The sequence below is a fragment of the Mugil cephalus genome, chromosome 23 (assembly GCF_022458985.1).
Source record: "Mugil cephalus isolate CIBA_MC_2020 chromosome 23, CIBA_Mcephalus_1.1, whole genome shotgun sequence".
Taxonomy (NCBI): Eukaryota; Metazoa; Chordata; class Actinopteri; order Mugiliformes; family Mugilidae; genus Mugil; species Mugil cephalus.
This window is the reverse complement of record NC_061792.1, coordinates 524,813-541,002: the sequence shown is the minus strand read 5'-3', so window position 1 is coordinate 541,002 and position 16,190 is coordinate 524,813. Positions and strand designations below refer to the sequence as shown.

Genomic DNA, 16,190 nt, shown 5'->3' with positions numbered 1-16,190 from the left:
TACCATCGGACGGCAGTGTTATAGATCTCACTCATGTGACACTCAAGATTTAAAGTGTTAATGAAACTTTGATCAGAGAACCTCTAAATGAAAACACAAACCAAGAGTGAGAGAAAAAGAAAATGATCACAGAAAACAGAAGAAATTTTTGGAAAATCTTTCCCACACTCTCTCATCCTAGCGCACCTCCTCACAAAATTAACATAGAATGTGCATAATTGTTTTCCTTCATGATGTCATAGAATTCTGTCCTTTCATCAAATCTTTCCTTTGGCCATGATGGCATAGAATCTTTGCCTTTGATCTTACTGAAAGTTTTTGTTTTATACAAGCCTCTGTGGAATCTGTACATTCTTTAGTGCTTGTCAGAGTTACAAATTGACTGCAAGCAAGACAAGGAACACACTTGAATAGACATGGTCATAAAAAATTGGATTTCGTACCAAAGTTTTACAAAACAATTCCCGAATAACAAGCTCAATGCAACCAACAAAACCGCAAAGAGCTGAATATCTCATAGGGAGCACTCTCTGGGAAATTGCCTGAAAGTGCAAATCTATTCCTCAGAGAGGGCGCTTTGAATTTGTTACCATTTTTCATCAGGAGACCATGGTAACATTTACATCATCAAAATCATGCAATGATCATTTTGACCACTTATTTATACTGCTTTATTGATGTTTTGACATTGCTTACGCCATAACCAACCTGAACACGCCCAGGTCCTGTAAGCCTTTTCATTTCATCAGAGGACAGCAGGAACATTCCATCAACAAAATACAATGCAATATTGAATTTTGACCACTTATATGTACCACGCTTTTGTGACTGACACCATACCACCTTCCGTAAGACGCCCGTGTTTGCCTTGTCTCGCTTGCTTTCAGTTTGAAAGTCTAACAGATGCTACGGACCCACCTGGTTTGTATAAAACAAACTTACATAAGATCAAAGGCAAAGAATCTATGCCATCATGAATCAAAGAAAACATTTCATGACACATCATCAAAGGAAAAACAATTGAGGACATCATCAAAGGAAGACATCCATGACTTTGTCACGCCCTGTTTCATCCATCGTTTTCTTTTGTATGTGCGAGAGCATGCACAGAACTACATAATGGATGTAACTTACTCCATCCTGCGCGCATGGAGTCGCACGTGCGTCTGTAACGTGCGCGTAAAACAATAACACAAAAATTAACCAACATGCTCCCATACACTGTGTGTAAAAGGTTTTGTTTTAACCACCTCATCCACATGTATAATCAATTATGTTTGTGTCCACGTGTAGTCTAATCATGTGCCGGCTGATTCTTTATCGTATTGCCCTCTGAGGTACATAATGGTCTAGCTGAACCTAATAACAGGCGCTACTTGTGGCTTTACTGTACACAATGATGTAAGTATTATGATAAATTAGTTCTGTTTTTGCATTTCTATTCGGCAATAACAGCATACCCAAACGACTTGAGTGGTAGCCCGTTGTGATGTTTGCCGAAACTGGTACAGGCGTTTAAATAGTTGTACAACTACAACTATAGTCTAAGAGCCACCTTCTTATTTAATTGTTTATGCTCTAAAGCTGGACTTTTTTATGAGACATGTATAAAAAGATTGGATCTATGAAAATAAAATGAGGACCCCAGTTAGTTGTCATTATATGTACTAATCACTTGATCTGAAGTAGCGATAAGGCAGACTATTTTACGTTATTCCCTGTGGAGAAAATGACGGTTTTTACAGACAATGCAAAATAATAAACAAACCAAACCAAAAGGATGAGAAACTATATAAAAGTAAATATGTTAAAGGTACACAAAATCAATTACATCTACTACTATTTAATTACTAATACTGATACAGTTGGTAGAAAGAGTAGTGGTATTTTGGTTGCTCATGCCCAAAAATCTATCCGGACCATATATTATCATCATCATTAGTACCATCGGACGGCAGTGTATTAAATCTCACTATGTGACACTCAAGATTGAAAGTGTTAAATGAAACTTTGATCGAGAACCTAAATTAAACACAACCAAGTGAGAGAAAAAAAATTGATCACAGAAACAGAAAAATTGGAATCTTTCCCACACTCTCTCTTCCTAGCGCACTCCTCACAAAAATTTACATAGAATGTGCCAGAAATGTATTTCCTTCATGATGTCATAAATTTCTGTCCTTGATGATTTTCATCAAATCTTTCTTGCCATGATGGCATAGAATCTTTGCCTTTGATCTTACTGAAAGTTTGTTTTTATACAAGCCCTCCCCCCCCCCCCCCCCCCCCCCTGTGGATCTGTACATTCTTTAGTGCTCTGTCAGAGTTAACAAATTGACTGCAAGCAAGACAAGGAACACACTTGAATAGAGCTATGGTTCCATTGATTTTCGTCCAAACATTTTTACAAAACATTTCCCATTAACAAGCATCAATGGCACCAACAAAAACAGCAAAAGAGACTGAATATCCAGTAGGGCACTCTGGGAAATTGCCTGAAAGTGCAAAACTTTCCTCATGAGAGGGCGGCTTTGAATTTGTTACCATTTTCATCAGGAGACATGGTAACATTTAACATCATCAAAATACATGCAATGATCATTTTGAACCACTTATTTATGACTGCTTTAGTGATGTTTGACATTGCTTACCGGCCATACCAACATGAACACGCCGCAGGTCCTGTAAGCCTTCTCATTTTTCATCGGGACACCAGGAACATTTCCATCATCATAATACATGCAATATTGATTTTGACCACTTATATGTACCGCTTTTGTTGAACTAACACCATACCACCTCGTAAGACGCCCTTGTTTGCTTTCGTCGCTTGCTTTCAGTTTGAAAGTCCTAAACAGAATCAACCGGACCCCCTAGGTTTGTTAAAAAACAAACATTCAATAAGATCAAAGGCAAAGATTCTATCCATCAGGATTCAAAGTGCGAACATTCATTACATCATCATCAAAGGAAAACAATTGAAGACAAACATCAAAGGAAGACTATCCATGACGTCATCGGCCCTGTTTCATCCATCCGTTTCTTTGTATTGCGAGAGCATGCACTAACTACGTATGAAGTAACGTTACTTCCATGTGCGCGCATGTAGTCGCCACTGCGTCTGTACGTGCGGAAACAATACACAAAAATTAACCAACATGCTCCCTAACTGTGTGTAAAAGGTTTTGTTTAAGCCTCATCCACATTGTAATAATCAATATTTTGTGTCACGTGTATTAATCATGTGCGCTTATTTCTTTATCAGTATTTCCCTCAGAGGTACATAATGGTCAGGCTGGAACCTATTAACTGCGCTACCTTGTGGCGTTACTTACACAATGATGTAAGTATTATGTAAATTAGTTCTGTTTTTTTGCATTTCTTTTCGGGCAATAACAGGCAAAAATAACCCCAACGTCTGAAGTGGTAGCCGCTAACGTGGTGGCTGTCCGAGATTTGTCATTAGAAATATTGACAAGAGGTTTCCTAAAATGCTTGTATTTTGCATCAATTTGCTGTTGTCCACAATTTGAAACTGACTCCAAATAAAATCAGGCCAGTGGAGATAACGTGGTCACTTTAGCATACGGTGGAGTGGGAGCTAACTAGGTGGCTAAGGTTAACGTGCTAACGTCCAACTTTCCAATTGTCAGAATGTGTCCTGTATGTATGTTAGTATTTTATTTTTTATTTAACCTTTTGTTTACCTAGCAAGCAATTAAGAACAGTTTTACCAGCTGTAGTTGTGTTGTCATTTTTATATAGCTGTTATGTTTTCTGTTTGTCTTGGAACAGGCCCTAACCGTTTAAGCACGTTGTGATGCTGCGAACTGGTAACAGCGTTAATAGTTGTAATCACTACAACTATACCGAAGAGTCACCTTAACATATTTTTGAGTGTTTATGCTCTAATGCTGGACTTTTATGAACATTATAAAAAGAGTGATCTAAGAAAATAAAAAAGACCCAGTTAGTTTGTCATAGATGTACTGAATCACTTGAATCTTGATTAGAGATAAGGCAGGACTATTTACGTTATTCCCCCGAGGAGAAATGAAGGTTTTTACAGACAATGCAAAATGATAAAGACAAACCAAAAAACGTAACTCAAAAAGGAGAGAAACTATATAAAAGTAAATATGTTAAAGGTACTAAAATAATTACATCTACTACTATTTATTACTAACTTATGACAGTTGGTAAAGAGTGGGTAAGTGGTGATTTTGTTTGCTCATGCCAAAATCTGACGACATATATTAATCATATCAATAGTACCATCGGACGGCAGTGTTATAAATCTCACTATGTTACACTCAAGATTAAAGGTGATAATGGAAAACTTTGATCGAGGAACCTAAATGAAAACAACAACCAGAGTGAGAGAAAAGAAAATATCACAGAAAACAGAAGAAATTTGGAAAATCAATTTCCCACACTCTCTCTTCCTTAGCGCACTTCATCACAAAATTTACATAGAATGTGCCATAGAATGTTTTCCCTTCATGATTTCATAGATTCTGTCCATTCTCATCAAATCATTTCCTTTTGGCCATGATGGCCATAGAATCTTTTGCCTTTGATCTTACTGAAAGTTTGTTTTATACAAGCCTCTGTGGATCTGTACATTTCTTTAGGCTTGTCAGAGTTACAAATTGACTGCAAAGCAAGACAACGAACAAACTTGAATAGAGCTTGGTTCATTGATTTTCGTACCAAAGTTTTACAAAAACATTTCCGAATAACACACATCAATGGCGAAACCAACAAAACACAAAAGAGCCTGATAACTCAGTAGGAGCACTCTGGGGAATTTGCCTGAAAGTGGCAATCTTTCCTCAGAGAGGGCGGCTTTGAATTTGTTACCATTTTCATCAGAGACATTGTACCATTTACATCAATCAAAAACATGCAAAGATCATTTTGACCACTTATTTATACAGGCTTTAGGTGATGTTTGACATTGCTTACGGCATACCAACCTGAACACACGCCCGGTCCCTGTACAGCCTTTCATTTTCATCAGGGACACAGGAAAACATTTCCATCAACATAATACATGCAATATTGATTTTGACGCACTTAAATGTATCGCTTTTGTGACTGACACCATAAACCACCCACCCCTCCCCCCCGTTAAGACGCCCGTGTTTCTTGTCTGCATCGCTTCAGTTTGAAAGTCTAACAGAACACGGACCCACCTAGTTTGAAAAAAAACAAACTTTCAATAAACAAAGCAAAGATTCTATGCATCATGACAAAGGAAAACATTTCATGACATCATCATCAAAGGAAAACATTTGAGGACATCATCAAAGGAAGACATCCCAGACGTCATCGCCCTGTTTCATCCAATCGTTTCTTTTGTATGTGCGTGAGCATGCACGGAACTACGTATCGGATGTAACGTTACTCCAAGTGCGCCATGTAGTCGCACGAGCGTCAGTACGTGCGCGAAAACAATACACAAAAAATAGAACGCAACATGCTCCCAGAACTGTGTGAAAAGGTTTGTTTAAAGCTCATCCCCATTGTATAATCAATATGTTTTTTGTCACGTGAATTTTTAAATCATTGCGGCTTAATGCTTTATCGTATTTCCCTCTATGGTACAGATGGTCTAGCTGAACCTATTAACAGCGCTACTCTGTGGCTTTACTACACAATGATGTTAAGTATTCTATGTAAATTATTTCTGTTTTTGTTTGCATTTCTTTCGGGCAATACAGCAAACCCCAACTCTGAAGTGGTAGCCGACTGTGCTGTCGAGATTGACCGTCATTAGAAATATGACAAGTGGTTTCCTAACATTTGGATGCCTTGTACTCTTTATACTTTGAGCATCAATTTGCTGTTTGTCCACAATTTGAACTGACGCCGAAAATAAAACGAGGCCTGTGGAGATAACTGGTCCCGATAGCATACGGTGAGTGGGAGCTAACTACGGCTAAGTTTAACGGATTTGCTAACTCCAATTTCAATTGTCAAATGTGTCAGTATGTAGTTAGTATTTAATTTATTTATCCTTTGTTTACCTAGCTAGCAATTAAGAACAAGTTTTTACCGGATGTAGTTGTGTTGTCATTTTTATTGCTGTAAGTTTTCTGTTTGTCTGGAACAAGGCAACCGTTTAGCACGTTTGTGATGCTGCGAACTGGGACAGCGTTAAATAGTTGTACCAACTACAACTATAGCCAAGAATCAAACCTTAACATATTTAGTGTTAATTCTCTAATCGACTTTTTTATGAGACATGTAATAAAAGAGTTAATCTATGAAAATAAAAAAGACCTCCAGTAAGTTTGTCATTAGATGTACTGAATTCACTTGTATCTTGAATTAGAGGATAAGGCCAGACTAGTTTACTTATTCACCCGTGGGAGAAATGAAGGTTTTTTTACAGACAATGCAAAATGAGAAAACAAACCAAAACCAAAAGGAGAGAAACAATATAAAATAAATATGTTAAAGGTACAAAAAATATTAACATCTACTACTATTTATTACTATACTTGATACGAGTTGGTAGAAGGAGTGTGTGGTGATTTGGGTGCTCATGCAAAATCTGACGACATATATTATCATATCAATAGTACCATCGCGGCCTGTGCAGTGGTTATAGATCTCACTATGTGACTTGCAGCCGAAGTGATTTAAATGTATAGCAGCTGAAAACGCGTATATCGACGAGGAACCTAAATGAAAACACAACCAAGTGAAGAAAAGAAAATGATCCACAAGAAAACCGAAAAATTTGGGAACGCATCTTAGTATCGCCACACGACTCTCTTCTAGCGCACTCCTCACAGGCGAATTTACATAGAATGTGCCATAGAATGTTTTCCTTCATGATGTCATAGAATTACTGTGTCCTTTCATCAATCTTTTCCTTTGGCCATGATGGCATAGAATCATTGCCTTTGATCTTTACTGAAAGTTTGTTTTATACAAGCCTCTGTGGACTGTATATTCTTTAGGTGCTTGTCAGAGTTACAAATTGAACTGCAAGCAAACAAGAACACACTTGAATAAGCATGGATCATTGATTTTTTTCGACAAAGTTTTACAAAAACATTTCCCGAATAACAAGCACAATCAACCCAACAAAACAGCAAAGGAGCGAATACTCATAAGGAGCACTCTGGAAATTGCCTGAAAGGCAAATCTTTCCTCAGAGAGGGGCTTTGAATTTGTTACCTATTCATCAGGAACATGGTATCATTTTCCATCATCAATACATGCAATGATCATTTTGCCACTTATTTATACAGCTTTTAGTGATGTATGACATTGCATTACGGCCATACCAACCTGACACGTATCTCCAGGTCCTGTAAGCCTTCATCATTTCATCAGGGGACACAGGAACATTTCCATCATTCATAATACATGCAATATTGATTTTGAACCACTTATAGTTATACCCAAGCTATGTGACTGACACCAAACCACCGTGAGTCCTCGTAAGACGCCCGTGTTTGCTTGTCTCGCTTGCTTTCAGTTGAAAGTCTAACAGAATCTACGGACCCACCTAGGTTTTTTGTATAAAACAAAAACTTTCATAAGATCAAAGCAAAGATTCTATGCCATCATGATCAAAGAAAACATTTATACACCATCAACAAAGACAACAATTGAGGACATCATCAAAGGAAAGACATCCATGACGTCATCGCCTGTTTCATCCATCGTTTCTTTTGTATGTGGTGACATGCACGGAACTACATATGGATGTAAACGTTACTCCATCTGCGAGCCGCATGTAGTCGCCCGTGCGTCAGTACTTGCGCGAAAACAAATACACAAAAATTACACCAACATGCCTCCCAAAACTTGTGTAAAGGTTTGTTTAAGCCTCATCCACATTGTATAATCAATATGTTTTGTGTCAACGAGTAGTTTAATCATGTGCGGCTGATTCTTTATCTTATTTTCCCTCTGAGGTACATAATGTCTACTAACCTATTAACAGCGCTACTTGTGGCTTTATATCAGAGGCACATGATTGTAAGTAATTGATGTAAAATTAGGATTCTTTTTTATGTTGCATTTGCATTCGGGCAATACAGTCAAACCCCTAACGTGCTGAGGTATGTATCGGTTCGCGTGTGTGTAGTCGAATATATAGACCTATAGAAATATTGACAAGTGTTTCTAACATTGCTTAATTTTGCATCAATTTTGCTTGTGTCCACAATTTGAACTGACCATCCGAATAAAACGAGGCCAGTGGAGATAACGTGGTCGTTAGCATACGGTGGAGTGGTGGAGATAACCACGGGCTAAGTTAACGTGCAACGGCACAATTTCAATGTGTCAGAATGTGTCTGTATGTATGTTAGTATTTAAATTATTATTTGAACCATTTTTTGTTTACTCTAGGCAAGCATTAAGAACAGTTTACACTGTAGTTGTGTTGTCATTTTTATTGCTGTAAGTTTTCTGTTTGTCTTGGAACAGGCTAACCGGTTTAGGCACGTTGTTATGCTGCGAACTGGTACACGCGTTAAATAGTTTGTAACAACTACAACTATAGCCGAAAGAGCTCAAGCAACCTCCCCAACCTTAACATATTTAGTGTTTATTGCTCTAATGCTGACTTTTTATGAGACATGTATAAAAGAAGTGATCTATGAAAATAAAAAAGACCCCAGTTAGTTTTTCCCATTAGATGTACTGAATCACTTGAACTTGAATAGAGATAAGCAGGACTATTTACCTTATTTCCCCGTGGAGAAAGGAAGTTTTAACAGACAATGCAAAATGATAAAACAAACAAAACCAAAGAGAGAAACTATATAAAAGTAAATATTTAAAAGGTACAAAAATAATTAACACTACTCCTATTTATTTTACTAATACTGATACAGTTTGGTAGAAAGAAGTGTAGTGGTGATTTTTTGGTTGCTCATGCCAAATCTGAACGACATATATTATATCATATCAATAGTACCACGACCGAGGCAGTGTTATAGATCTCACTATGTGACACTCAAGATTGATAGTGTTATGAAAACTTGATCGAGAACCTAAATGAAAACACAACCAGATGAAGAAAAGAAACTGACACAGAAAACAAAGAAATTTGGAAAAAATCTTCCACACTCTCACTTCGAGCGCACTCCTCACAAAATGATTACATAGAATGTGCCATAGAAATGTTTCCTTCATGATTCCATAGAATTCTGTCCTTGTCATCAAATCTTTTCCTTGGCCATGATGGCATAGAATCCTTTGCCTTTGATCTTACTGAAAGTTTGTTTTAAATACAACCTCTGTGGATCTGTACATTCTTTAGTGCTTTCAGAGTTACAAATTGACTGCAAGCAAGACAAGAACACACTTGATAAGCATGTTCATTGATTTTCCGTCCAAGTTTTTACAAAAACGTTTCCCGAATAACAACATATCAATGGCAACCAACTAAACACAAAAAGACTGAATATCTAGTATGGAGAACTCTGGGAAATTGCCTGACAGAGCGAAGCAATCTTTCCACAAAGGGCGGCTTTGAATTTGTTACCATTTTCATCAGAGACAAGGAACATTTACATCAATCAAAATACACCATGCAATTGATCATTTTGACCACTTAATTAGTACTGCTTTAGTGATGTTTGACATTGGCTTACGGCCATACCAACATGAACACCCAGGTCCTGTAAGCCTTTCATTTTCAATCAGGGGACACAGGAACATTTCCATCACATAATACATGCAATATAGATTTTGACCACTTATATGTACCGCTTTGTGACTGACACCATACCCACCGCAATCGTAATGACGCCCGTCGTTTGCTTGTTCCTCGCTGCTTTCATTGACAGTCAACAGAATCTTCGGACCCACCTAGGTTTGTATAAAACAAACTTTCAATAAATCAAAGCAAAGATTCTATGCCCTCAGAACAAAGAAAACATTTCATGACATCATCATCAAAGGAAAACAATTGAGGACGTCATCAAAGGAAGACATCCCATGACATCATCGCCCTGTTTCATCCATCGTTTCTTTTGTATGTGCGTGAGCATGCACGGAACTACGTATGGATGTAACGTTACTCCATGTGCGCGCATGTAGTCGCACGTGCGTCTGTACGTGCGCGAAAACAATACACAAAAATTAGACCAACATGCTCCCATAACTGTGTGTAAAGGTTTGTTTAAGCCTCATCCACATTGTATAATCAATATGTTTGTGTCACGTGTAGTTTAATCATGTGCGGCTGATTCTTTATCGTATTTCCCTCTGAGGTACATAATGGTCTAGCTGGAACCTATTAACAGCGCTACTTGTGGCTTTACTACACAATGATGTAAGTATTATGTAAATTAGTTCTGTTTTTGCATTTCTTTCGGGCAATACAGCAAACCCCAACGTCTGAGTTGGTAGCCCGTTGTGATGTTGCGAACTGGTACAGCGTTAAATAGTTGTACAACTACAACTATAGTCGAAGAGCCACCCTTCTTATTTAATTGTTTATGCTCTAATGCTGGACTTTTTATGAGACATGTATAAAAGAGTGATCTATGAAAATAAAAAAGACCCCAGTTAGTTGTCATTAGATGTACTGAATCACTTGAATCTTGAATTAGAGATAAGGCAGGACTATTTTACGTTATTCCCTGTGGAGAAATGAAGGTTTTACAGACAATGCAAAATAATAAAACAAACCAAAACCAAAGGAGAGAAACTATATAAAAGTAAATATGTTAAAGGTACAAAAATAATTACATCTACTACTATTTATTACTAATACTGATACAGTTGGTAGAAGAGTGGTAGTGGTGATTTTGGTTGCTCATGCCAAAATCTGACGACATATATTATCATATCAATAGTACCATCGGACGGCAGTGTTATAGATCTCACTATGTGACACTCAAGATTGAAAGGTGTTAATGAAAACTTTGATCGAGGAACCTAAATGAAAACACAACCAGAGTGAGAGAAAAGAAAATGATCACAGAAAACAGAAGAAATTTGGAAAATCTTTCCCACACTCTCTCTTCCTAGCGCACTCCTCACAAAATTTACATAGAATGTGCCATAGAATGTTTTCCTTCATGATGTCATAGAATTCTGTCCTTTGATGATTTCATCAAATCTTTTCCTTTGGCCATGATGGCATAGAATCTTTGCCTTTGATCTTACTGAAAGTTTGTTTTATACAAGCCTCTGTGGATCTGTACATTCTTTAGTGCTTGTCAGAGTTACAAATTGACTGCAAGCAAGACAAGGAACACACTTGAATAGAGCATGGTTCATTGATTTTCGTCCAAAGTTTTACAAAACATTTCCCGAATAACAAGCATCAATGGCAACCAACAAAACAGCAAAAGAGCTGAATATCTCAGTAGGGAGCACTCTGGGAAATTGCCTGAAAGTGCAATCTTTCCTCAGAGAGGGCGGCTTTGAATTTGTTACCATTTTCATCAGGAGACATGGTAACATTTACATCATCAAAATACATGCAATGATCATTTTGACCACTTATTTATACTGCTTTAGTGATGTTTGACATTGCTTACGGCCATACCAACCTGAACACGCCCAGGTCCTGTAAGCCTTTCATTTTCATCAGGGGACACAGGAACATTTCCATCATCATAATACATGCAATATTGATTTTGACCACTTATATGTACCGCTTTTGTGACTAACACCATACCACCTCGTAAGACGCCCGTGTTTGCTTGTCTCGCTTGCTTTCAGTTTGAAAGTCTAACAGAATCTACGGACCCACCTAGGTTTGTATAAAACAAACTTTCAATAAGATCAAAGGCAAAGATTCTATGCCATCATGATCAAAGGAAAACATTTCATGACATCATCATCAAAGGAAAACAATTGAAAGGACATCATCAAAGGAAGACATCCCATGACGTCATCGCCCTGTTTCATCCATCGTTTCTTTTGTATGTGCGTGAGCATGCACGGAACTACGTATGGATGTAACGTTACTCCATGTGCGCGCATGTAGTCGCACGTGCGTCTGTACGTGCGCGAAAACAATACACAAAAATTAGACCAACATGCTCCCATAACTGTGTGTAAAGGTTTGTTTAAGCCTCATCCACATTGTATAATCAATATGTTTGTGTCACGTGTAGTTTAATCATGTGCGGCTGATTCTTTATCGTATTTCCCTCTGAGGTACATAATGGTCTAGCTGGAACCTATTAACAGCGCTACTTGTGGCTTTACTACACAATGATGTAAGTATTATGTAAATTAGTTCTGTTTTTGCATTTCTTTCGGGCAATACAGCAAACCCCCAACGTCTGAAGTGGTAGCCGACGTGTGCTGTCGAGATTTGTCATTAGAAATATTGACAAGTGGTTTCCTAACATTGCTTGTATTTTGCATCAATTTGCTGTTGTCCACAATTTGAACTGACTCCGAAATAAAACGAGGCCAGTGGAGATAACGTGGTCGTTAGCATACGGTGGAGTGGGGAGCTAACTAGGGGGCTAAGTTAACGTGCTAACGTCCAATTTCAATGTGTCAGAATGTGTCTGTATGTATGTTAGTATTTTATTTTTATTTAACCTTTGTTTACCTAGGCAAGCAATTAAGAACAGTTTTACCAGCTGTAGTTGTGTTGTCATTTTTATTGCTGTAAGTTTTCTGTTTGTCTTGGAACAGGCTAACCGGTTAAGCACGTTGTGATGCTGCGAACTGGTACAGCGTTAAATAGTTGTACAACTACAACTATAGCCGAAGAGTCAACCTTAACATATTTGAGTGTTTATGCTCTAATGCTGGACTTTTTATGAGACATGTATAAAAGAGTGATCTATGAAAATAAAAAAGACCCCAGTTAGTTGTCATTAGATGTACTGAATCACTTGAATCTTGAATTAGAGATAAGGCAGGACTATTTTACCTTATTCCCGTGGAGAAATGAAGGTTTTACAGACAATGCAAAATGATAAAACAAACCAAAACCAAAGGAGAGAAACTATATAAAAGTAAATATGTTAAAGGTACAAAAATAATTACATCTACTACTATTTATTACTAATACTGATACAGTTGGTAGAAGAGTGGTAGTGGTGATTTTGGTTGCTCATGCCAAAATCTGACGACATATATTATCATATCAATAGTACCATCGGACGGCAGTGTTATAGATCTCACTATGTGACACTCAAGATTGAAAGGTGTTAATGAAAACTTTGATCGAGGAACCTAAATGAAAACACAACCAGAGTGAGAGAAAAGAAAATGATCACAGACAACAGAAGAAATTTGGAAAATCTTTCCCACACTCTCTCTTCCTAGCGCACTCCTCACAAAATTTACATACAATGTGCCATAGAATGTTTTCCTTCATGATGTCATAGAATTCTGTCCTTTCATCAAATCTTTTCCTTTGGCCATGATGGCATAGAATCTTTGCCTTTGATCTTACTGAAAGTTTGTTTTATACAAGCCTCTGTGGATCTGTACATTCTTTAGTGCTTGTCAGAGTTACAAATTGACTGCAAGCAAGACAACGAACACACTTGAATAGAGCATGGTTCATTGATTTTCGTCCAAAGTTTTACAAAACATTTCCCGAATAACAAGCATCAATGGCAACCAACAAAACAGCAAAAGAGCTGAATATCTCAGTAGGGAGCACTCTGGGAAATTGCCTGAAAGTGCAATCTTTCCTCAGAGAGGGCGGCTTTGAATTTGTTACCATTTTCATCAGGAGACATGGTAACATTTACATCATCAAAATACATGCAATGATCATTTTGACCACTTATTTATACTGCTTTAGTGATGTTTGACATTGCTTACGGCCATACCAACCTGAACACGCCCAGGTCCTGTAAGCCTTTCATTTTCATCAGGGGACACAGGAACATTTCCATCATCATAATACATGCAATATTGATTTTGACCACTTATATGTACCGCTTTTGTGACTGACACCATACCACCTCGTAAGACGCCCGTGTTTGCTTGTCTCGCTTGCTTTCAGTTTGAAAGTCTAACAGAATCTACGGACCCACCTAGGTTTGTATAAAACAAACTTTCAATAAGATCAAAGGCAAAGATTCTATGCCATCATGATCAAAGGAAAACATTTCATGACATCATCATCAAAGGAAGACATCCCATGACGTCATCGCTCTGTTTCATCCATTGTTTCTTTTGTATGTGAGTGAGCATGCACGGAACTACGTATGGATGTAACGTTACTCCATGTGCGCGCATGTAGTCGCACGTGCGTCTGTACGTGCGCAAAAACAATACACAAATATTAGACCAACATACTCCCATAACTGTGTGTAAAGGTTTGTTTAAGCCTCATCCACATTGTATAATCAATATGTTTGTGTCACGTGTAGTTTAATCATGTGCGGCTGATTCTTTATCGTATTTCCCTCTGAGGTACATAATGGTCTAGCTGGAACCTATTAACAGCGCTACTTGTGGCTTTACTACACAATGATGTAAGTATTATGTAAATTAGTTCTGTTTTTGCGTTTCTTTCGGGCAATACAGCAAACCCCAACGTCTGAGGTGTTAGCCGTTGTGATGCTGCGAACTGGTACAGCGTTAAATAGTTGTACAACTACAACTATAGTCGAACAGCCACCCTTCTTATTTAATTGTTTATGCTCTAATGCTGAACTTTTTATGAGACATGTATAAAAGAGTGATCTATGAAAATAAAAAAGACCCCAGTTAGTTGTCATTAGATGTACTGAATCACTTGAATCTTGAATTTTAGATAAGGCAGGACTATTTTACGTTATTCCCCGTGGAGAAATGAAGGTTTTACAGACAATGCAAAATGATAAAACAAACCAAAACCAAAGGAGAGAAACTATATAAAAGTAAATATGTTAAAGGTACAAAAATAATTACATCTACTACTATTTATTAATAATACTGATACAGTTGGTAGAAGAGTGGTAGTGGTGATTTTGGTTGCTCATGCCAAAATCTGACGACATATATTATCATATCAATAGTACCATCGGACGGCAGTGTTATAGATCTCACTATGTGACACTCAAGATTGAAAGGTGTTAATGAAAACTTTGATCGAGGAACCTAAATGAAAACACAACCAGAGTGAGAGAAAAGAAAATTATCACAGAAAACAGAAGAAATTTGGAAAATCTTTCCCACACTCTCTCTTCCTATCGCACTCCTCACAAAATTTACATAGAATGTGCCATAGAATGTTTTCCTTCATGATGTCATAGAATTCTTTACTTTGATGATTTCATCAAATCTTTTCCTTTGGCCATGATGGCATAGAATCTTTGCCTTTGATCTTACTGAAAGTTTGTTTTATACAAGCCTCTGTGGATCTGTACATTCTTTAGTGCTTCTCAGAGTTACAAATTGACTGCAAGCAAGACAAGGAACACACTTGAATAGAGCATGGTTCATTGATTTTCGTCCAAAGTTTTACAAAACATTTCCCGAATAACAAGCATCAATGGCAACCAACAAAACAGCAAAAGAGCTAAATATCTCAGTAGGGAGCACTCTGGGAAATTGCCTGAAAGTGCAATCTTTCCTCAGAGAGGGCAGCTTTGAATTTGTTACCAAATGCTGCAAAAACCAACGAGAAAGTCGGCGTCAAAGTCAACAAGAGCCGTCCGGCAATTTTCAGACAGGCAAAAGTTGAAATTGATATCCTGAAATTGACATGCTGAAACAGCTGCGACGTCCGCATAGGTGATGATGATTGGCTAAGGTGCAGTAGGCCTTTCATCGATAAGCCAATCTCAGGCAGTGTTCAGTTTAAACACAAATCACACCCAAACCCTGGTTGGACCGGGTCGCCTTGTTTTTCTCTCTGATTCATATCTACCTGTTACATTCTGACTCTACTTCCTGGCAGACTGTATCATTGTAGAAGCTTCAGCTCAAAAACAAAAATACATGCAATGATGATTTTGACCACTTATATATACTGCGTTTGTGACAGTTAACGTTGCTTACGGCCATACCACCCTGAACACGCCTGATCTCGTCTGATCTCGGAAGCTAAGCAGTGTCGGGCCTGGTTAGTACTTGGATGGGAGACCGCCTGGGAATACCAGGTGCTGTAAGCTTTTCTTTTTCATCAGGAGACATGGTAACATTCACATCATCAAAATACATGCAATGATGATTTTGACCACTTATATATACTGCGTTTGTGACAGTTAACGTTGCATACGGCCATACCA

The 16,190-nt window shown here is 37.8% G+C and overlaps 1 non-coding gene across 1 annotated transcript; it reads left to right on the top strand.

Moving 5' to 3' along the window:
• Positions 1–15,954: 15,954 nt before the first annotated feature.
• On the top strand, positions 15,955–16,073 carry LOC125002394. The gene has a single exon (XR_007111778.1). It is a non-coding gene; the product is annotated as a 5S ribosomal RNA (ribosomal RNA).
• The last annotated feature ends 117 nt before the right edge of the window (positions 16,074–16,190 follow it).